Source organism: Oncorhynchus kisutch, linkage group LG2 (genome assembly GCF_002021735.2).
Source record: "Oncorhynchus kisutch isolate 150728-3 linkage group LG2, Okis_V2, whole genome shotgun sequence".
Lineage (NCBI taxonomy): Eukaryota > Metazoa > Chordata > Actinopteri > Salmoniformes > Salmonidae > Oncorhynchus > Oncorhynchus kisutch.
Genome location: NC_034175.2, coordinates 12,535,964 through 12,560,536, shown reverse-complemented (window position 1 = coordinate 12,560,536; position 24,573 = coordinate 12,535,964). Strand labels below are relative to the sequence as shown.

Here is a 24,573-nt window from a genome sequence, read left to right as displayed (position 1 = left end):
ATGTCTAGTTGCCTGTGTCTGCACTGTTGATCTATAGCGTCACGTTTGTTGTTTTGTAAGTTTGTTTTAGTGTTCTTTCTTCATTAAACATAGAACATGTATTCATATCACGCTGCGCTCTGGTCTCCTCAATACATCGATCGTGACACAATGGGGTTTTGGGTATGAAAAATGGGTAAACTTTGAGCACATTCGTGTACAAAAGGTCACTTTCTGAGCACTTCTACAATGGGCAAATATGTATGGAAGATTTAGTTGAAATCAAAAGGAGTGCTGTCAAATAGTGATTGAATTCAAATGGATTTATCCTAAAAATATCTTCTTGGGTTACCTTGGTGACTGTGAATGTGTGTGCCTTTTTGCAGCAAAGTTTTTGCCTTAAGTGATCTGATGCCGCCAGGTGTTATTGAACATCTATTACTGTGTTAATGAACAGGTATTACTCACCAGCTATTGTTAACCAGAATCAAACTCCAGACTGTTATTTTCATCCTGTTCCTAGCAGCCTATTTTCCTTAAGAATGGGTATGAGCTGACTGAGGCTTTGGCTGCAGCTACTGTGTGCTCTGTTGTCTTTTCTTCTGAGCAGAGCACTGACTAATATAACTGTGTCCTTGTGTTGCCTAGGTAACAGAGGCTTGCAGATGGCAGCGTGCAATGTGTCTCTCTGCCCGCGTGACAGTGGCCTGTTCAGGTTGGGATTGGGCAGACCCAGGTCCAGGGCTGACCGTGCCCTCATGGCCCCCCTGCCCCACCTCCTCTCCCCCTGCCCCAGAGCCGGGGCTCGGACCCTGTTTAGCGAGACAGGGGTCTGGGACAGGGACTATAAAGCGGACACCAGACGCAGGGTGGAGTGCTGGTGGCACCCCCGTATCATGGAGCAGTGGCGGAAGGATACGCTGGAGGAGGTGAGTTGGCAGTAATTCTTAAGTTCTCTCTTTGCTTTATGTTGGCCCTTAGTAGAGGCTTCTGGGAAAGATTGTCAGATTAATATTTTAAAACACCCCTGGCTTTAGTTCCAATTATAATCTAGCCTAATATTAAACCATACTCTGGTCATTAAGCATCCTTCAGAATAACCATAGTCATCATGGGACATTAGTACCTGGCCCTATTGCTATGTTTATATGTGTGTGTCTGTCTGGTTGAACCCTGTTTAGTGTTCCCTTTGGGAGGCCTTCTGGTTTGCATAGACTCTAAAACATTCATTAAATCATTAACTTACTGTCTAATATTCTTGAGTCATAGGTGTAATATGCTTCGTAATGAAGTAACCTATTCACAGTCTCCTGTTTGTCCGTCTCTGTTTTTGGTTACTGTTGTCACGACCATCCTCCAAGGCAAGTAGTACTGTAGCTGACCCTGACATCCAACCTTGTGTTACGACATTGTTACAAACCCACAATGCGTCATGATACAGCCCAAGCTTTCCACACAAAAGTATTCAGACCATCAATGAGCTCCTTCAAGATATTTTAAACTGTTGTTTGTGTCTATATAAAGGTTGTTTAGTCAGTCTGAGCTCATTGAGTTATTCAGGCCCCTCTTGGCCTTGGCTGATTCATACAGAGTGAAGTCCGAAATGCCAACCTATTTCCTATTTATTGCGCAGGTTGACATTTATTGTCATGGCTATTTTGTAAAAACGTATGAAAACAAAAATGTGCTTTTTGTTCCTAATTTAGGGTTAGACATTAGGATTAGCCGCGTGGGTGAGGTTAGGGTAAAGATTAAGTTTAAAATCTGATTTTATGAAGCTGGAGCTGCCTCCAGAACAAGATTCATGTGGAAAAACGCAGTACTTTTGACCATGGACCGTAGGAAATAGGGTGCCATTCAGAATGCAGGCTGTGTGTAGTCCAGATAGCCACTCACTCTGCCATCTATCTGGCCCGGCTGGCCTTTCTCAAAGACACTGGGAATCATTAAAGAACTGCTGCCTCACATACTCTGGAAACCTGCTGCAGCTGCACTCAGACATACAGACTAGGGTTACAAAGGGTCAGAAACTTTCTGGGAAATTTCCAGAAATGTTCCATGGGAAGATAAGTCTGGGAATTTGGGGAATTTTGCTTAAATTCATCAAGAAAAGTTAGCTTATATCAGTGAACCTTTTTTTGTGGGATACACATAAGGCAATTCTAGGTCTTGTGGCATATTTTGGTTAAACTATCCCCATTTCAATGGAATTGCAACCCTCTACATGCACAGTGCATTCTTCCATCACGTGCAGTGCACTTTTCTATCACATGTACAGTCGTGGCCAAAAGTTTTGAGAATGACACAAATATTAATTTTCACAAGGTTTGCTGCCTTAGTTTGTATGATGGCAATTTGCATATACTCCAGAATGTTATGAAGAGTGATCAGGTGAATTTGCAATTAATTGCAAAGTCCCTCCTTGCCATGCAATTGAACTGAATCCCCCCAAAAACATTTCCACTGCATTTCAGCCCTGCCACAAAAGGACCAACTAACATCATGTCAGTGATTCTCTCGTTAACACAGGTGTGAGTGTTGACAAGGATAAAGCTGGAGATCACTCTGTCATGCTGATTGAGTTCAAATAACAGACTGGAAGCTTCAAAAGGAGTGTGGTGCTTGGAATCATTGTTCTTCCTCTGTCAGCCATGGTTACCTGCAAGGAAACACTTGCCATCATCATTGCTTTGCACAAAAAGGGCTTCACAGGCAAGGATATTGCTGCCAGTAAGATTGCACCTAAATCAACCATTTATTGGATCATGAAGAACTTCAAGGAGAGCGGTTCAATTGTTGTGAAGAAGTCTTCTGGGCGCCCAAGAAAGTCCAGCAAGTGCCAGGACCGAGTTGATTCAGCTGCGGTATCGGGGCACCCCCAGTACAGAGCTTGTCAGTAATGGCAGCAGGCAGATGTGAGTGCATCTGCACGCACAGTGAGGCGAAGACTTTTGGAGGATGGCTTGATATCATGAAGGGCAGCAAAGAAGCCACTTCTCTCCAGAAAAAACATCAGGGACAGACTGATATTCTGCAAAAGGTACAGGGATTGAACTGCTGAGGACTGGGGTAAAGTCATTTTCTCTGACGAATCCCCTTTCCGATTGTTTGGGGCATCCGGAAAAAAGCTTATCCGGAGAAGACCAGGTGAGCGCTACCATCACTCCTGTGTCAACAGTAAAGCATCCTGAGACCATTCATGTGGGGTTGCTTCTCAGCCAAGGGAGTGGGCTCACTCACAATTTTGCCTAAGAACACAGCCATGAATAAAGAATGGTACCAACACATCCTCTGAGAGCAACTTCTCCCAACCATCCAGGAACAGTTTTGTGATGAACAATGCCTTTTCCAGCATGATGGAGCACCTTGCCATAAGGCAAAAGTGATAACTAGGTGGCTTGGGGGAACAAAACATCGATATTTTGGGTCCATGGCCAGGAAACTCCCCAGACCTTAATCCCATTGAGAACTTGTGGTCAATCCTTAAGAGGCGGGTGGACAAACAAAAACCCACAAATTCTGACAAACTCCAAGCATTGATTATGCAAGAATGGGGCTGCTATCAGGATGTGTTCCAGAAGTTAATTGACAGCATGCCAGAGTGGATTGCAGAGGTCTTGAAAAGAAAGGTCAACACTGCAAATATTGACTCTGCATCAACTTGATGTAATTGTAAATAAAAGCCTTTGACACTTATGAAATGCTTGTAATTGTGCTTCAGTATTCCATAGTAACATCTGACAAAAATATCTAAAGACACTGAAGTGGCAAAATTTGTGGAAAATAATATTTGTGTCATTCTCAAAACTTTTGGCCACGACTGTACAGCTGATTCTCAAGATCTTTCACACTAATGAGATGCTGTTGAGCCCACACTACTACACTGTCTGAGCCAAGGACTACATGCTTCCGGGTAAGTTTTGATTATGATACTGGGCGGGGTGAATCTATTTTATATGACATACATTATTTTTTTGTTAACTAGTAAATAGTAGCCTACAGCAAAGTGTGTTTAAATCATTTCTAACTTGTTAACAATTTCTGCTAGTAAGTCTTTGCTTGAGCCTGCTAACTGAGGAGTGTTAATTCACCTGTTTCTATACATGTTTCATTTTAAAAGATTTATCTTGCAAAGAAGTTGTTTAATCTAACTGCTTAACTATTTATCTGTACCTGGAATTGTTTTTGTTTGTTTTTTTACTAATTAAAAAAAAAATCATCGTTACACGAAATTGCCACGGGCACCATCTGGTGTGTGGAGACATTTCACTGCAGCTAATGTAGAAGGAAAAGCTGTGTACATTTGCAAATACTGGGCCAAATCATATGTGAAGAATGCAGCAAAGATGCAGAATCATCAGGCCAAGTGCATAAAGTTCCCTCGGCACTCACAACAAGCAACCTCTGACAAAAGTCCCTCTACTGCTATTCGAGGTTAAAATGATTAATCGTACACCTTATCGATAGCAACAGCTCATGGTCCTCCTGGAATTAGTTTTTTTTTTACTCAATGGAGGAACGTAGTCAGAGAAATGTTGATGAATGTCTTTCTCAAGCTGTGTATGCAACTGGTTCACCTCTGATGCTCACAGGCAATGTGTATTGGAAGAGATTTCTGAATGGTCTTCACACTGCATACACCCCTCCAACCAGACATGCTTTATCTACTCATTTTCTGGATGCAGAGTTCAACAGAGTTGAAGTGAAGGTATAGCAAATCATAGAGAAAGCAGACTGTATTGCAATCATCTCTGATGTGTGGTCGACTGTTCGTGGGTAAGGAATAATTAACCATCACTTCCACCCCTCAACCAGTATTCTACAAGAGCACAGCCACAAGGGACAACAGACACACCGGTCTCTACATTGCAGAAGGCAGTCATCAAGGACCTTGGACCACAGAAGGCATTTGCACTGGTGACAGACAATGCTGTGAACATGAAGGCTGCTTTGTCTAAAGTGGAGGAGTCCTACCCGCACATCACACCTATTGGCTGTGCTGCTCATGCATTGAACCTGCTCCTCAAGGACATCATGGCACTGAAAACAATGGATACACTCTACAAGAGAGCCAATGAAATGGTTATTTATGTGAAGGGTTATCAAGTTATAGCAGCAATCTACCTCACCAAGCAAAGTGAGAAGAATAAGAGCACTACATTGAAGCTGCCCAGCAACACCCACTGGGGTGGTGTTGTCATCGTGTTTGGGGTGTCAGGTAGCCTAGTGGTTAGTGTGTTGGGCCAGTAACCGAAAGGTTGCTAGATCGAATCCCTGAGTTGACAAGGTAAAAATCTGTCTTTCTGCCCTTGAACAAGGCAGTTAACCCACTGTTCCTAGGCCGTCATTGTAAATAAGAAATTGTTCTTAACTGACTTGCCTAGTTAAAAAAAGGTTAAATGAAAAATAAACAATGTTTGACAGTCTCCTGAAGGGAAAGAGTCGCTCCAAGAAATAGCCATATCACAGTCTACCGATATAGACAGCCCCATCAAGAGGATCCTCCTGGATGATGTATTTTGGGAGAGAGTGAAAGCAGAGCGGGAGAGAGGTAAGCAGCCTGAAACTCCTGAAACCTATAGCAGTAGCCATTGTACGGATTGAGGGAGACAATGCCATCCTGTCTGAGACTCCGCTTGCAGATGTGAGAGAATAAATCCATACTGCTCTGCCCACTTCACTGTTGCTCCAAGCAGAGGAAACTGCAGTTCTGAAATACATCAAAAAGTGTGAAGACTTCTGCCTGGAGCCCATACACTCATACATACATGCATGTTGGACCCCAAGTATGCTGGCATTTTGTCTGGTGCAGAGATCTACAAGACCTATGGTGTCATCACTACTGTGTCTCGCCACCTTGGCCTGGATGAGGGCAAGGTTCTTGGCAGTCTGGCAAAGTTCACTTCCAAGCAAGGGCTTTGGGATGGAGATGCAATATGGTGGTACAGAAGTATCTATATCCACAGTAAAATGAGTCCTATATTGACATAACCTGAAAGGCCTCTCAGAAAGGAAGTAGCCACTGCTCCTAAACCGCCATAAAAAAGCCAGACTACGGTTTGCAACTGCACATGGGGACAAAGATCATACTTTTTGGAGAAATGTCCTCTGGTCTGATGAAACAAAAAAAGAAATGTTTGACCATAATGAACATCACAATGTTTGGATGAAAAAGGGGGAGGCTTGCAAGCCGAAGAACACCATCCCAACCGTGAAACACAGTGGAGGCAGCATCATGTTGTGGGGCTGCTTTGTTGCAGGAGGGACTGGTGCACTTCCCAAAATAGATGGCATAATGAGGTAGGACAATTATGTGGATATATTAAAGCAACATCTCAAGACATCAGTCAGGAAGTTAAAGCTTGGTCAGAAATTGGCCCTCCAATTGGACAATGACCCCAAGCATACTTCCAAAGTTGTGGCAAAATGGCTTAAGGACTACAAAGTCAAGGTATTAGAGTTACACCAGCTGTGTCAGGAGAATACAAACGGTGTAGCTATTCCCTCTGCAAGGCAATTAAACAAGCTAAGCGTCAGTATAGAGACAAAGTAGAGTCGCAATTCAACGGCTCAGACACGAGGTATATGTCACGTTCTGACCTTAGTTATTTTGTTATGTCTTTGTTTTAGTATGGTCAGGGCGTGAGTTGGGTGGGTTGTCTGTTTGTTTTTCTATGATTTGGGATTTCTGTGTTTGGCCTGGTATCGTTCTCAGAGGCAGCTGTCAATCGTTGTCCCTGATTGAGAACCATACTTAGGTAGCCTGTTTTCACCCTTGAGTTGTGGGTGATTATTTTCTGTTTTGTGTCTGCACCAGACAGAACTGTTTCGGTTTCATTTCGTTCTCTTTGTTGTTTTATTCTTTAGTGTTCTGAGTTATAATAAATATCATGAACACTTACCACTCTGCGCATTGGTCCTCCGATCCTTCCTACTACTCCTCCTCGTCGTCACATACCGTTACAGTATGTGGCAGGGTCTACAGTCAATCACGGATTACAAAAAGAAAACCAGCCCCGTCGTGGACCAGGATGACTTGCTCCCAGACAGACTAAATAACTTTTTTTTTGCTCGCTTTGAGGACAATACAGTGCCACTGACACGGCCGGCTACCAAAACCTGCGGACTCTCCTTCGCTGCAGCCGATGTGAGTAAAACATTTAAACGTGTTAACCCTCGCAAGGCTGCAGGCCCAGACGGCATCCCCAGCCGCGTCCTCAGATCATGCGCAGACCAGTTGTCTGGTGTGTTTACGGACATATTACATCAATCCTTATCAACAGTCTGCTGTTCCCACATGCTTCAAGAGGGCCACCATTGTTTCTGTTCCCAAGAAAGCTAAGGTAACTGAGCTAAATGACTACCGCCCCGTAGCACTCACTTCCGTCATCATGAAGTGCTTTGAGAGACTAGTCAAGGACCATATCACCTGCACCCTACCTGACACCCTGGACCCACTCCAATTTGCTTACCGCCCCAATAGGTCCACAGACGACGCAATCGCAACCACACTGCACACTGCCCTAACCCATCTGGACAAGATGAATACCTATGTGAGAATGCTGTTCATCGACTACAGCTCAGCATTTAACACCATAGTACCCTCCAAACTCGTCATCAAGCTCGAGACCCTGGGTCTCGACCCCGCCCTGTGCAACTGGGTACTGGACTTCCCGACGGGCCGCCCCCAGGTGGTGAGGGTAGGTAACAACATCTCCACCCAGCTGATCCTCAACACTGGGGCCCCACAAGGGTGTGTTCTGAGCCCTCTCCTGTACTCCCTGTTCACCCATGACTGCGTGGCCATGCACGCCTCCAACTCAATCATCAACTTTGCGGATGACACCACAGTGGTAGGCTTGATTACCAACAACAACGAGACGGCCTACAGGGAGGAGGTGAGGGCCCTTGGAGTGTGGTGTCAGGAAAATAATCTCACACTCAACGTCAACAAAACAAAGGAGATGATCGTGGACTTCAGGAAACAGGAGCACCCCCCTATCCCCTATTCAGGAGCACCCCCCCTATCCACATCGATGGGACAGTAGTGGAGAGGGTAGTAAGTTTTAAGTTCCTCGACGTACACATCACGGACAAACTGAATTGGTCCACCAACACAGATAGCGTTGTGAAGAAGGCGCAGCAGCGCCTCTTCAACCTCAGGAGGCTGAAGAAATTTGGCTTGTCACCAAAAGCACTCACAAACTTCTACAGATGCACAATCGAGAGCATCCTGTCGAGAGCATCCTGCTGCCAACACACTGACTCAACTCCAGCCACTTTAATAATATCCCCTAATGCAGCCAGTCACCCACAGCTTGAAATGGTTAATAAAGAATTCACTGTGACCCTCACTCATTTCACTCTTTCTCTCTTTTCTTCTCTCTCTCTTTATCCTCCCCTCCCCCCTCTCTCTCTCCCTCCTCTCTTACCCTCCCTCCCTCTGTATACTGTTCTAAACTATTACTCCAGCCATTCTTCTCTTCGTCACAATAACAACCCACTACCCCTCCTTAGCGAGACGGATAGCGCCTCTTTGGTGTGTGTTGTGTTGTAGGCCCTACTCTCTCAGGCTACGTTCCAAATTGCACCAGATTCCCTTTTATAGGGATTTTTTTATATTTTTTTACAAGGGCTCTGGTATAGGGCTCTGGTCCAAAGCAGTGCAATATATAGGGAATAGGGTGCCATTTTGGATGATTCCTCGAGGGTTGATTTAATGGAGCCTGACAAAATGCTGTCAGTGTTGTGTGAGTGTAGCACAACGGGCCTGTCATTGTTTTGTAAGCAGCAGAGTTTCGTTCCCTCCCACTCAGAGAGAGATGGCTAGGGGTTGGAGAGAGACTGAGGCTCAGGAGAAGCAAAGAGGAGACTGAGGAGTAGAGTAATTATGAGCACCATCGCCTGGGTCGTGTTCATATTGAAGCAGGGAGGGACTGGTGCAATAACACATTTTTGTTTTCCGTTGCATGTCCTAATGAACACAACCCTGATGCTTCATCCATCACACTTGAGTCAATAAGCCCTCAGGGTTTACTAATCCATTAACAACCTGCTGTATGTCATGCAGCTGTGACTGAATATATCTGCAGGTGTGTTTGTTGTGTATTTGCTGCTCATAGCTTTGCCCAGCTGGTTGATTACTAAGCAAATGCCCTCATCCACTCAAAGGGTCACAGTGTTGGCTACATTTCTGTCTTCATATGGACTTTATTTTTCTTAGCTGGTAGCCCAGATGCAGCCTACCTGCAGTAGGGCTGTAATGCTGTCTTCCTAACCACTTGTATTTCAGCTGTCGTATGGACCGTCCTGGATAGACTGCTACACGCTGCTGCCCAAGGGGATATTTGTCTGTCAGCATCTGTCAGAGAGAAAGATAATCCATTTACTCTGTCCACACACACAAACATGCGAGCACAGACACACCAGAGAGAGAACAAGTTGTCTTCAACTAGTTCATTCATTCAACGAGATTACACTTGTAGAGACAAAATCCCTTCCCTGCAGCCTAGTTGTGGTGTGATGTTTAGTGGTTATACTGCCTGTGGCTCTGCTCTGCTTTCAGCCTGCAGCTCGTCTCTTCACAGATGGAACCAGAGCTTTTGGGATTTGTGTGTGGGTGGACACACATACACTTTAGCATAGCCGTGCCAGTGTGTTGCATGCCCAAAATCAGCCCCCTCCCCTGGGACTCCTGTCTGTCAGGCTGTCCTGCTGGCCTGGATGGACAAGTCACTCCCTAATATACATCTAAGTCTTCCACTCTGTGGACAGGTTTCTCTCTTAGCTCCTTCTCTATCCATAGGTTATCCATAGGTTAAATGTAGGCAATACAGTCGTAGTGGGGGAGTTAGAGACTTGACTTTGGCCCTGGGGTTGTTGTGGAGCATCGACTGTTAAAAAGGGATGATGGTTTGCCTCTGACATAGTCTCTTTTGGGCTGATGTAACTTTGAGAAATGAACCGAGGCAGACAGCCTGTCCCTGTCCGTCAGGAGTTCATCTCTTCTCGACAACAGATCAGCTAAAGGTCCTCCTCACTACATTAGATAATGGACACATTTAAACTGATAAAACGGCGTATTAACACGGCAAGCACATCTATTTTAATAACCGTAGGGACTTCTTTATATTTCTACATCTACAGGTACTCATTTCTCTAGTCAATGTCTGTATATTTTACCTCGGCACGAAGGCGCTCACTTAGACTGATATCTTCCAGCACTCGGCTTTACAAATTAGGCCCAGGCAGTTACCAAGGATACCGATTTTTGTCTGAAACGTCAGACTCGTTAGTTGATGCACACTGCTCTCCTCTCCTGTCCCCCTCACCTCTCTCTCTCTTTCCACTTCTCTTCCATTCTCTTCTCCACTCCTCCCTTTATTGCCTCTCCTCCGTTTTCTTTCTCTTCAGTAAGAGAAAGCGAAGCATGAAGAAGAAATAGAGAAGGGTGAAAGGAGGTTATCAATTCTTAATAGTGTTGTGAGAAGCGGAGGGAAGGAGTGAGACACTGGTATGAAGAAGTGGAAGTAAGTGAGAACACATTTTGAGGAGGAGAGGGGTGGGACTGACTGACTGACTGCCAGCAAGCAAAAGCTGGAACCCTGTGTACCCTCTGATCACATCTGTCAGTGCTGCAAATGCCTTTCAACACAACATCCCCATTCTAGTGTGAATGAAATATAGATTATGATGATGATGAAAACAGAGAGGCCTTGGTTCCTATGACCATCCTCCATTTAACACATCCAATCAGACCAGCGCTGGTATGTTCCCTGTATAACTCACATTACAACATTAGGCCTTTATGGGCCTGTGCACAGCCACTCTACATGCATTAGATGTTATGTTCCCTCACCTCTCTGCCTTACACTCTGGTTGGGTTGAACAGCTTCTACGTATATTACATGCCTTCCGGCATCGAACAGAGATCAAGTATTTTAAATTGAATTGAACTGTTGTCTTGGGGGCTGTGTGTAACGTGTAGAAACCCAATGGGCAGGGAAGAACAGCCAGGTGTGATATGTAACTGATTTCTGTGTAACTGTTATTAGGTGCTAAACCCAATGGGCTGGGATGCCATGGAATCCCAGCAGAGAACGCTGCCATCGAGAGAGGCCTTGACCCGGAGGAATGGACGAAGAGGTACAATATAAGATACGACACAAACACCTCTCTCTCTCTCTCTCATTCCCCCTAACGTCCTCCTCTCCCCTGTCTGTCTCCGTCCCCAGTAATATCCAGTCCATGCGGGAGCAGCTCGACAGCCTAGGGCTCTGCTTTAATTGGGACAAGGTGAGTAATGGGAGGAGCTGAGCACCACCTCCAACCTTCCGGTGGGAGGCTCTGTGTGGGTGGATTACTCTTTTCTCTCGTGCATGTGTGTGTATGAATCATCTTGTGGATCCCTCTGCTTCCCTCTCCTCTGACCAGGAGGTGATCACCTGCCTGCCAGACTATTACAGGTGGACCCAGTGGCTGTTCGTCATGCTCGGCCTATCAGAAAGAGGTAGGTTCGGGGTCCTTGAGTCTGAGTCTGTCCAATCCTTGTCATAGGCTGTCTCAATATTCCAAAGTGGTTTCCTCTCTTCATCTCCTTTCCATCTCTGCTGACAAGGAGAGGACGACACTTTGAACTAATGTGATGCAGTCATGCCCCTGGTATTGTCATGGGCTGTGTGTAGAACTCCAGGGAGGCAGGATGAGTGAGACACACCCCAGGAGGATGACTCTCAGGCAGGCCACAGAGGCTCAGTGGCCTGGGGAACAGTCTTCAGTAACTATGGAGCCTCCTTTGGCTTTGTGAGGAAAACACATTTTGTATAGTAGATTACAGACAATCGGAAAATCTGTGCTATAGTGGAGAGGTCATGTAGTTTAATCAGATGCAAGGTATTTTGGCACTCGTATCAGTAGACATCTGTCTCTTTCTCTGATTCGATCAGCTCCTGTGATGTTGGCTTATGTCTGTCTTTGTGTCTGTGTGTAGTTGTAGTAATTGTAATCTGTGCATGTGTGTGTTCCAGGTGGTGGTGAACTGGGACCCTGTGGACCAGACGGTGTTGGCTGATGAGCAGGTGGATGACAGTGGATGCTCCTGGAGGTCTGGAGCTCTGGTGGAACAGAAATTACTCAGGCAGTGGTTAATTAAGACCACCAACTACGCCAAGGTAGGTGTGTGTGTCTTGTGCGCATGGAGGGTGTATTAGTGATAAGCCCGTCAAGGGTCAAAGGGCATCCTATCACATCAATCTCTCCACCTGCGACTTTTGGCATAATCTGATTGGCTGGCTACATTAGAGGCTGTGTGAGAATGGAAGGGGGGGGGGGGGGGGCCCTCTGACATCAATCACTGCAGAAACCATGGCAGCCGCTTCAGCCCTGGCTGTGGAACAAACCTGGGCTCAAGTAGGATCTGTTTTATTTCAAATACTTTAGCTGTGATTGAGTCATCTTACCTGGCACAATGGAACCATTGGAATAGCTCCAAAAGTGCAAACTGCAAAGCCCACCCATCTGGCATGTTAGACTGGGTCAATCAAATGCTCAGAGTATTTGAAAGACAATAAATACTACTTGAACCCAGCCCTGGCTGTGTAATCAGCAGCCTGCTGAGAATGTCATTCCCAGGCTGGCCTCGCCGGTCCTGGCCAGTCTGACTGATGAGAAACCTCCATGTCTCCAGCAGCAGGGTCTCATAATCACTACCAGCCACTACCAGCTATGCTCTGGGTTGAAATGATCCTCTCTGGAGATTTATTCCACCCATGGGTTAGGCGGCACACTCACAGGCTGAAGAGTGTGAACACATGCAATCACTCACACACACACACAGGCAGCTTGAACCTGTGCACATGGAGTGAGAGTAACTGAAGGTGCACTGATTCAAACTTCTCCAGATGAGGAATGGTTGGTACTGAGAGGCTATGAGTGGAAGCCTTCCAAACCGGTCTGATTGGTGGGCCAGAAGGTCAGGTTCCCTATGCTGCTAGAGCCTTGATTGATAAGGGTTGCTTGATGTGTGAATGCTGGTAACATTTCCCGTTTCCTCACTTTCCCTTGGTAAAGACATACTCGCGCATTAACCAGCAGGCTTCAGCAGTATGACCCTGTCACTAGGGTTTTAAATGGTCTGAATTCTTCCATGGGAAGTTAAGCCCGGGAATTTTGCTTAAATTCATTTTTAAAAATTAGCTTAGGTTTCTTTGTGGGATACACATAAGGCAATTCTAGGTCTTGTGGCATATTGTGGTTAAACCATCCCCAATTCAGTGGAATTGCAACCCTCTGCATGCACAGTGCATTCTACCATCACATGTGCACTGCACTCTTCTATCACATGTACAGCTGATTCTAAAGATCTTGCACACTAATGAGATGCTATTGAGCTCACACTACTACACTGTCTGAGCCAATGACTACATGCTTTCTGGTAAGTTTGGATTACAATACTGGGTGGGGTGAATATATTTTATGACATACATGATATTTTGTTAACTAGTAAATAGTAGAGTGCAGCAAAGTGTGTTTAAGTCATTTCTAACTTGTTAACAATTTCTGCTAGTTAGTTTTTGCTACCGTGTGGGTTTTAGCTTGCTTGAGCCTGCTAACTGAGGAGTGTTATTTCACCTGTTTCCATACATGTTTCATTTTAAAAGATTTATCTTACAAAGGAGTTGTTTAATCTAACTATTTATCTGGACATGGAATTGTATTTTTTTTTTTTTTATACAAATGTTTTTCTAATCTTTACGCGAAAATGCCACAGGCACTATCTGATGTGTGGAGACATTTCACTGCAGCTAATGTAGAAGGAAAAGCTGTGTACATTTGCAAATACTGGGCCAAGAATGCAACAAAGATGCAGAATCATCTGGCCAAGTGCATAAAATTCCCTCAGCGCTCACAACAAGCAACCTCTGACAAAAGTCCCTCTACTTCTATTCGAGGTGAAAATTATAAATCAGACCCCTTATTGATAGCAACACCTCATGGTCCTCCTGGAATCAGAAGTTTTTTTGTGTAGCTACTATCTTGTCTCATCGCGGGAGAGACGAAGGTTGAAAGTCAAGCGTCCTCCGATACACCACCCAACCAAGCTGGACTGCTTCTTAACACAGTGCGCATCAAACCCGGAAGCCAGCCACACCAATGTGTCAGAGGAAACACTGTGCACCTGGCAACCTTGGTTAGCGTGCACTGCGCCCGGCCCGCCACAGGAGTCGCTGGTGCGCGATGAGACAAGGATATCCCTGCCGGCCAAACCCTCCCTAACCCGGACGACGCTAGGCCAATTGTGCGTCGCCCCACGGACCTCCCGGCAGTACAGCGCCCTTAACCACTGCGCCACCTGGGTGGCTGGAATCAAACGTTTTTTTGACTTAATGGAGTAACGTAGTCAAAGAAATGCTGATGAATGTCTTGCTCAAGCTGTATATGCAACTGGTTCACCTCTGATGCTCACAGGCAATGTGTATTGGAAGAGATTTCTGAATGGTCTTCGCCCAGCATACAACCCTCCAACCAGACATGCTTTATCTACTCAAGGAGTAGGAGTCTCTCCAAAAAATGGTCCATATCACAGTCTGCCGATATGGACAGCCCCATCAAGAGGATCCTCCTGGATGATGTATTTTGGGAGTGAGTGGTAAGCAGCCTGAAACTCCTGAAACCTATAGCAGTAGCCATTGCATGGATTGAGGGAGACCATGCCATCCTGTCTGATGTTCAGACTCTGCTTGCAGATGTAAGAGAAGAAATCCATACTGCTCTGCCCACTTCACTGTTGCTTCAACCAGAGGAAACTGCAGTTCTGAAATACATCAAAAAGCATGAAGACTTCTGCCTGAAGTCCATACACGCAGCAGCATACATGTTGGACCCCAAGTATGCTGGCAAGAGCATCCTGTCTGGTGCAGAGATCAACAAGGCCTATGGTGTCATCACTACTGTGTCTCGCCACCTTGGCCTGGATGAGGGCAAGGTTCTTGGCAGTCTGGCGAAGTTCACTTCCAAGCAAGGGCTTTGGGATGGAGATGCAATATAGCAGTTGTGCCAATATATCTCATCAGCCACCTGGTCATAGGGACTTTGTGGATCTGAGGCTCTTTCCCCTGCTGCCTCCATCATCCTCCAAATCCCACCAACATCAGCCGCCTCAGAGCGCAACTGGTCCTTGTTTGGGAACACACACACCAGAGCACGCAACAGGCTGACCAATACAAGGGTTGAAAAATTGGTGGCCATCTGGGCAAATTTGAAGCTTTTTGAGCCTGACCATGAGCCATCCTCAACAAGGTTGGAAAGTGACAGTGAAGATGAGGTCTCAGAGCCTGATGTTCAAGAGGTGGACATTGAGGAGGTCCAGGGAGAAGACATGGAAGCCTGAGAGGATGACGGCAGGTAGCCTAGTGGTTAGAGCGTTGGGCCAGGTTGCTAGATCGGTTGCTAGATCAAATCCCGAGCTGTCAAGGTAAAAATCTGTCGTTCTGCCCCTGAACAAGGCAGTTAACCCACTGTTCCTGGCCCGTCATTGTAAATAAGAATTTGTTCTTAACTGACTTGCTAGTTAAAGGTTAAATAAAAAAACAACCAAAGCTTTAGTTTCTTAGACTATCATTTTACAGATGTGTGTTGAAAACGTTTTTGGGAGATGTGATGGCTCATTGGAGATCATTCAATATTCCCTTTCTTTTGTTGTTCAGTGAAATCATCCGATGTGAACAGAACTCGTTTCATTACATTTAAATTCATACTAAATAGTTTTTAAAAAATTCAATTGTAATAATTTGCAGTTATGTCTACTTATGATAAGTTAAAAGGTTTATGTTTCTGTCTCCATATGATATGGTGAATATATCCTAAGCAACATTTTTTTACATTTAAATGGTATTAATATTAATTTGTATACATTTCCATTAATTCCCATATAGTCCCGTTATTTCCCATATATTCCTTTTAATTCCCACGGAAAGTTTCCACCTCTGAATATTCCCCAAAATGTGCAACCCTACCTGTCAGTGCACTTTACATCTGAGATTCTCACACACACACACACACACACACACACACACACACACACACGATGAACACAATTAATACTTACATTGACAATAGATGTTTTCTATTTCGTGCATAATCACACACACTGATGGACTCTCATTTGAACACATCACACTGTAGTGTCATGTAAATCAACAACATGGCATTCGCTTCAATTACCAGCCTCACACAGGCTACACATACATTCATCATTTTACACAGGCATACAAACATACACACTCTATTAAGCTTTGCTAAATTGTTCCATAGGCAGCCTCAGATATATTCACATGCATGTGTTAAGGTGATCAAATATCTAATGTATGAACGCATGTAGGAGAGATGCAGGGAAACACACTCGCATGCACCCACACGGACATTGACACGGACACACAAAAAAACCTTAGCCACCCTCACTTTATTGATATAGAATTTTACAGCTTTACTAGGTTGCCATGGAAACCCTTGGAATTGGCCCTAGACCTACATCTCTGGTTAAACCTGAGGGTTTATGTGGCTCCAATGATGTTGTTTCTTTTCTGGAGACAAAGACACAATTTAGTTTAGTTTTTTTCTCTTCATCTCATGGTCTGAGCAGAGTACCACCTCACCTCCGTTCCCCTCAGCGGGCGTTTGTTCTTGGTGACATCGCTGTGACACTTCAAGGCGGGGTGTCTCAGACACCACAGCCTGCTGGCAGCCAGGCTGTATGCTCTCACTGGCATTGTTGCTAGGCTGCTTGACTGACACACAGACACCAGCATTTATGGCAAGACACCAATCTCTTTCTCAGTCTCTCAGATTCTGTCTTTCTCTCTCTCTCTCTGATTGTCTCTCTCTCCATCCATGCTTTAGAAACGGTGAAATAACATTGATACACACTGCAATTACAATCATCCTTATCGCCATTGTTAGTATTGGTTGTATTGCTGTTATTGGTGTTATTACAGTGTGTTGGGTAGAGATCTCAGAGGGTGGTTTAGTAATGGGTTGTGACAGTGGGGGAGAAGTATATCAAATTGGTGCTGTTGCCTTTTTATATTCTCCATTCAGACAGAAGAGGAACCCAGCTGGGGCTTTCTGGCCTGCCCCTTTTTGTTATGCATAGCTTCCTTTTAAGTGTGTGTGTGTGTGTGTGTGTGTGTGTGTCTCTCTCTTTCTCTCTACATCTGTATCTCCCTCTCATTATGAAACTGTTGAGTCATGAGCGATTGCTTTGCGATAAACGCAAAAGTAGGCCTTGTGGAGGTCAGGATTTCTAAAATCCCTCTTTGACTACATAATATGAGACGAGGTAGACTGTGGTATTGTGCCAGGAGATTGACCGAGCTTTGGAAGAGCCTCTCGGGGTAAAGAGGAAAAGTCGATGATGTGCTGATCTGGGACTTGAACCCAGTGGGTGTTCCCCAAATGTACACAGTATCTTCATCTAACATTACAATATGATTTAACATCTTTAGGATATATTTAGCATCAATATGATACATTTAAAAAAGTATGATGTATCTCTCTCTCCCAGCCCCTCCTGGACGCCCTGGCGGAGCTGCCAGAGTGTTACGGGGTCAAGGCCGTGCTGGCCAACCTGATTGGTGACTGCACCGGCTGCTACTTCGACTTCCACCTCATGGTTAGACTCACATGTCTCATCTGTTCCTTCTTGTCAGTCCACCCTGGTTTAGTTTAGACTACTTAGTTTTCCAGGTATAAACATTTTAAGGTATTCTAGGATTATCACTAGGATTAGCGCATAGATTCTCACCTGCTACATCATTCTCATTCAGCTAGCAGCACCAGTCATCCCTCTGCAACCAGCAATTTAATCAAACATAGTGACTGTGTGTTTATTTCCATTGAAATATCCAATGCACTTTTAGAATGTTGAAAGAGTATTGACATTCTAAAATGGTTTTACTAAAAGCCTATTGTGAGCTCCAGTCACCCCAGTCATAGAATTCCTTGCAGCAGACGGAGGAAATGTATTAGGTTGATGCCTTCCTTCCTTATTAAAATCGTAATCATATTTATGGTAAGGGGGGTTGTGACTCTTTCTCACTGTGCGTGTGTGTGTGAGGTGGTTCTCATAAATCAGTCAGATCCTGGCAGAGTGGGTAATTAAAATTAGTGCCATCGGTGGTTTTGTAGATGGGAAGCAGGAACCAGTCCCATTACATCTTGAACATTGTCAAGGGTGTTCTGTACTAAATGACTCCCAGAGTGTCTGTATTATGATTCTGTATTTTTGGTGACAATTTAATGGGATTTCTGTCAGGCGATAGCATGTTAACGCATTAACGTTAAAACATGATCAATTGCTAAATATTGCATACAAACCTCGCTAAGGTGTTTTTTTTCTTACCAACTAGTGTTATGTTGTTTTTTTAAACTCTCCTTTACCCTGATCAACAACAAATGTAGCCAAGTTACTGTCCTGCCATGTATTTATCCATAAACTGTGTGTGTCTCTCTCTATCCTTCCCTCCATGAAGGTGAATGGGGAGGAGACAGGGGAGACTCTAGCAGGCTACACCTCCAGCCCAGAGGCAGTGTTTGGGGCTGCCTACCTGTCCATTGTCCCCTCCCACAGATTGCTGCATGGTACCAGCCCAGTCCGCTCAGCTCTGGAGAGAGTCCTGCAGACAGGCAGAGGTAGGAAGGAACCACTGTCCAGACCTGGTAGTCTGTGATCATTTTTAAGTGCTGCTTTAATCTAAAGTGGCTTCCAATAAATATTTAGTATATGTGGCCCATTGTAACTCTGTCAGAGCAATGGAACATTTTACTGAACAAAAATATAAACTCAACATGCAACAATTTCTAAGATTTTACTGATTTACAGTTCAAATAAGGAAATCAGTCAATTGTAATACATTTATTAGGCCCTATTTTATGGATTTCACATGACTGGGAATACAGATATGCATCTGTTGGTCACAGATACATTAAAATGGGCCTCTGGATCACTTCATGGTATTTCTGTGCATTCAAACTGCCATTTATTGGGATTCCCCTGAATCGCTCTCTTTATCTATCTCTTTCTCTCGCTTTCCCTCTCTCTCTTTCTCACTCCCCCAACTCTGTCACTCTCTTTCACTGTCTATTCTCCCTCTCTCTCTCTCACACACACACACTAGTCTCTCTCTATCTCACTCCCCCACCTCTCACTCTCTTTCACTATCTTCTCTCTGTCTCTCTCTCTCTCTGTCTCTGTCTCTCTGTGTGTGTGTGTGTGTGTGTGTTGATAATGAGGCACCAGGGGAGAAGTGCTGACTCCTGACCTTTGACCCCCAGACTGCCTGACAGAGGTCACAGCCCACAACCTATTTACCGGTCAGGAACTTCCCCTGGTGATCTCCAGCAAGCAGGAGTTTGAAGGTCATCTAGACACTGTCATCGGTACGTGGATGTGTGTGTGGGTTTGAACGTCCACATGGCTTGCACATACAGTATGTACTCACTGTGTATTATTGGCCTCTGAGCTTTTGTTTGTCTCTCTGATTGAAATTTTATTGAAATAATCTATTTATAAATCCCCTTTTACATCAGCCGATGTCACAAAGTGCTATACAGAAACCCAGCCTAAAACGGCAAGCAATACAGATGTAGAAGCATGGTGGTTTGGAAAATGTCATGAATCACATTCAGCCTTTCCCTGTGTCCTGTACATGTTTGTAGATGTCACTGTGCCAGTGTGTCCTTGAGCCTGCAGTGTGTCTCTGTCATACACAGGGCGTTTGGCTGCTGTTGGAATGATGTAACTTTAACTCTCTAGAAGGGAGTTCCCTGCTTGGTGTTTTTGGTGTTTTTCTCACTCCACGAGTCCACGAGTCCACAAGGAGGGCAATACCCATGAGGAACTAGCCATATCCCAGCAACCCACGGCCCCCTTTTTTTTTAGGCCCTTGAGACCCCGACTGAGTTGAAATTGGTCCAACTTACTGTTAATGGAATAATAGAATACACAAGGTGCAATTTTGAAATTTGGTTGTGCATCAGCAGTCACTCAATTAGCCCATGTCATAAAAAAAAATGTAGGTTGGTAAGTTAGTCTAGCGGCCAGATACAGTGGGGCAAAAAAGTATTTAGTCAGTCACCAATTGTGCAAGTTCTCCCACTTAAAAAGATGAGAGAGGCCTGTAATTTTCATCATAGGTACACTTCAACTATGACAGACAAAATTAGAAAAAAAATCCAGAAAATCACATTGTAGGATTTTTAATGAATTTATTTGCAAATTATGGTGGAAAATAAGTATTTGGTCACCTACAAACAAGCAAGATTTCTGGCTCTCATAGACCTGTAACTTATTATTTAAGAGGCTCCTCTGTCCTCCACTCGTTACCTGTATTAATGGCACCTGTTTGAACTTGTTATCAGTATAAAAGACACCTGTCCACAACCTCAAACAGTCAAACTCCAAACTCCACTATGGCCAAGACCAAAGAGCTGTCAAAGGACACCAGAAACAAAATTCTAGACCTGCACCAGGCTGGGAAGACTGAATCTGCAATAGGTAAGCAGCTTGGTTTGAAGAAATCAACTGTGGGAGCAATTATTAGGAAATGGAAGACATACAAGACCACTGATAATCTCCCTTGATCTTGGGCCCCACGCAAGATCTCACCCCGTGGGGTCAAAATGATCACAAGAACGGTGAGCAAAAACCCCAGAACCACACGGGGGGACCTATTGAATGACCTGCAGAGAGCTGGGACCAAAGTAACAAAGCCTACCATCAGTAACACACTACGCCGCCAGGGACTCAAATCCTGCAGTGCCAGATGTGTCCCCCTGCTTAAGCCAGTACATGTCCAGGCCCGTCTGAAGTTTGCTAGAGAGCATTTGGATGATCCAGAAGAAGATTGGGAGAATGTCAAATGGTCAGATGAAACCAAAATATAACTTTTTGGTAAAAACTCAACTCGTTGTGTTTGGAGGACAAAGAATGCTGAGTTGCATCCAAAGAACACCATACCTATTGTGAAGCATGGGGGTGGAAACATCATGCTTTGGGGCTGTTTTTCTGCAAAGGGACCAGGACGACTGATCCGTGTAAAGGAAAGAATGAATTGGGCCATGTATCGTGAGATTTTGAGTGAAAACCTCCTTCCATCAGCAAGGGCATTGAAGATGAAACGTGGCTGGGTCTTTCCCGGCAGCGGTACTGGGGCACGCCCATCCCCATGGTGCACTGTGGGTCTTGTGGTCCTGTGGCGGCCCCTGAGGAGCAACTTCCAATCACCCTCCCCAAACTACTGTCCCTCACGGGGAAGGGGGCATCCCCTCTGAAGCACACTGATGATTGGATCAGCTGTACCTGTCCCAGGTGAGAACACACTGACACTCTGAGTGAGGTGTGAGAACACTTCAGTTGCATACCAAATGGCACTCTATTCCCTACGTAGCACACTGCTCTTGACCAGGACCTATCAGCCTGGGTCAGAATCTAATGCCATCCGGTCAAATGTCCAGTTTGGAAATGAATGCTGGTGCTGTCAGTTGGATTGGAAGTTCATAGCTAGTTCACAAACATAAGTGACGGAGTTCACTTTATTCCAGTTACTTATATTAAAATCAAATAATTTTTCCAAGGTTGTATAACTTTCTCAATGGTTAGTCAGCGACTTGCTCTCTTGCTCTTAGGTTCAGGCAATTATTTCTGGTGCTTTCAGTTTTCTACTCTGTCAGTTTCCCCTTTTTGCCTGTACTAAAAGTCAGGATAAATGAGTCCAAGGCCAGATCAGCTTTGAGTACCGACACCCTCCCTGTGATTTCAGAGAGTATACAGAAGGCATCCCATATGGATTCTGGTCAAAAGTAGTGCACTATAAAGTGAATAAGGTGCCATTAGTGATTCAACCACTGTGTATTGAGGATATGAATACTGGCTAGTTTTTAACACACAGGGACCAGGGTTATGTAATGAGTGACAGATGGCACAGTGGTTATATAAACCAGCTGAAGCCTACATGCCGGGCATGTCTATGCCCCCACCACACGCACCCTCACCAACATAGGATTTCTTCATGGGGAGATTCCTCCTTTAAAAAAATGATAGTTCCATGATTGGAAGTGGAATTCTGGTACAGCAACTAGGAAATGCTGTTTCAACAGCTCAGTCAGACAGTCATACAGAGAGAGCGATGGGGTCGTCTGGTCTCACGGCTATATCCAGAGACGTTCTCCTCCTCTTCCTTGTCTCTCCATCTCTTGTTGACGGCGTCTGAGGAAATTCACTCTCTTAACTCAACGATCATGTCCAATGAACCGTCGGGTGGAGTGTACAGAAGGTGTTTGATGAGAGATGGTGGGGGAGATGGAGCTTTATCTGTCTGTCTCGTCCTTGAGAAGTCATTTCCTCCACCGCTGATATTGTCTCTGCTCCCTGTCTGCCTACTGCTGTGAATTGGCCCCTCAGTTGAACCCTGTGTGTAATTAGTCCAGCTAGCTTGCTACAACAGGATAGTGTTTTTGATTCCCGTTTTGGCTTGCCTGGTGACATCACCAGGCGGTATAAATGAATAGACCAAAAACAAAGAGAGTACCAAACCTCTCTGCCAATAACAGCTAGTAATCAGGTTACACATCCCTCCCATCAGGCCCCCTTCAATTAGGTCCCTCACTCCCTTATGTCGTAGATAAATTCTTGCTTGGGGGAAAAAAATGTTTTTTTCTTCTTTTTGACCATTTTAATGCAAAACTATTACAGTAAGGAACTAAATTGTTCTTGCTTCTGATGCCATATCTGTCTGATTCTCCCCCAATCTGGCACACACATACCCGCAATGCACTTTCACTTTATTTTTGCTATCTGGTTGGAATTGTAGCTCCGCTACTCTGTCATTCCTGAAATCAGCCTATATACAGCAGGACAGGGAATAACCATAGTCATAGATAGCACATGTGTCCAACAATCACAGCCCCCCAGGAGTCTGAAACTGTATGTCTGTCAAATTACAATTATCTGTACCCTGAATGGTCGATCGGAGAGAGGGAAAACCACAGGAGAGTGGTGTGCAGCCGCATTTTTTTTTTTCTCGCTTTTTTGTCATGAAAGGCTCTTTGGTAGGATGGTGCATTTTGAACTCATGAAATGGCACCTGGGTATTAACCTGCTACACCTCAGCCTTGTTGCTAAGCATCCCCTCTGCCTTATTATAGACTGTGTGTGTGTGTGAGAGAGAGAGAGATTGTTAATGAATAGGGGTATTCTCACTTTAAGAGTAAAGTGTGAGGGTGTGTTGATATGCTTGTGTGTGACAACTTTTGCCTGTTTGTGCCATTAAAAGCGCCATACTACAGGGGACCAAGTATGGTGCTGTAAGTGTTCTTCTCTAGTGTTGCTGATGGTCTTCCTGGCATGGTGATTCTGACTGGGTGCTGTAGTGTTCTTCTCTAGTGTTGCTGATGGTCTTCCTGGCATGGTGATTCTGACTGGGTGCTGTAAGTGTTCTTCTCTAGTGTTGCTGATGGTCTTCCTGGCATGGTGATTCTGACTGGGTGCTGTAGTGTTCTTCTCTAGTGTTGCTGATGGTCTTCCTGGCATGGTGATTCTGACTGGGTGCTGTAGTGTTCTTCTCTAGTGTTGCTGATGGTCTTCCTGGCATGGTGATACTGACTGGGTGCTGTAGTGTTCTTCTCTAGGGTTGCTGATGGTCTTCCTGGCATGGTGATTCTGACTGGGTGCTGTAGTGTTCTTCTCTAGTGTTGCTGATGGTCTTCCTGGCATGGTGATTCTGACTGGGTGCTGTAGTGTTCTTCTCTAGTGTTGCTGATGGTCTTCCTGGCATGGTGATACTGACTGGGTGCTGTAGTGTTCTTCTCTAGGGTTGCTGATGGTCTTCCTGGCATGGTGATTCTGACTGGGTGCTGTAGTGTTCTTCTCTAGGGTTGCTGATGGTCTTCCTGGCATGATGATTCTGACTGGGTGCTGTAGTGTTCTTCTCTAGTGTTGCTGATGGTCTTCCTGGCATGGTGATTCTGACTGGGTGCTGTAGTGTTCTTCTCTAGTGTTGCTGATGGTCTTCCTGGCATGGTGATACTGACTGGGTGCTGTAGTGTTCTTCTCTAGGGTTGCTGATGGTCTTCCTGGCATGGTGATTCTGACTGGGTGCTGTAGTGTTCTTCTCTAGGGTTGCTGATGGTCTTCCTGGCATGGTGATACTGACTGGGTGGTTCTATACTATTAAGACTCATTAAACAGTGAGACACATTCTCAGTTCCAATGTGCATGTTGAAAGTAGGTACAAAAAAAAGTTGTTTTTTTGTTACTCGCCTTTGCCAGTGTCATGTGTTGCTCTCTGTGAGGCTGACAGATGAGCAGTGTGTACAGAGAGCTCTGTTTGGATTGGATGAAAAGGGCCTGGGATGGCACTAACAACAGACACACACAAACACACCAAGCTGGTGCACACACACACACACCCACCCACCAAGCTGGCATGGTGCTGGCCGGTTCTCTGTCCCTCTGGCAGTGCTATTTAGGCAGGGCACAGGAGCAGGGATCTGATGGCTGTGTAGTGTAGTGGTTCCAGCCTGACTGTGGCATCTCCTACG

General features: G+C 45.0%; 1 pseudogene; it reads left to right on the top strand.

Annotated features, from left to right (window-relative positions):
• The first annotated feature begins 521 nt into the window (after positions 1 to 521).
• LOC109901116 (probable leucine--tRNA ligase, mitochondrial) overlaps positions 522 to 24,573 on the top strand; it is a 45,046-nt pseudogene continuing 20,994 nt past the window's right edge.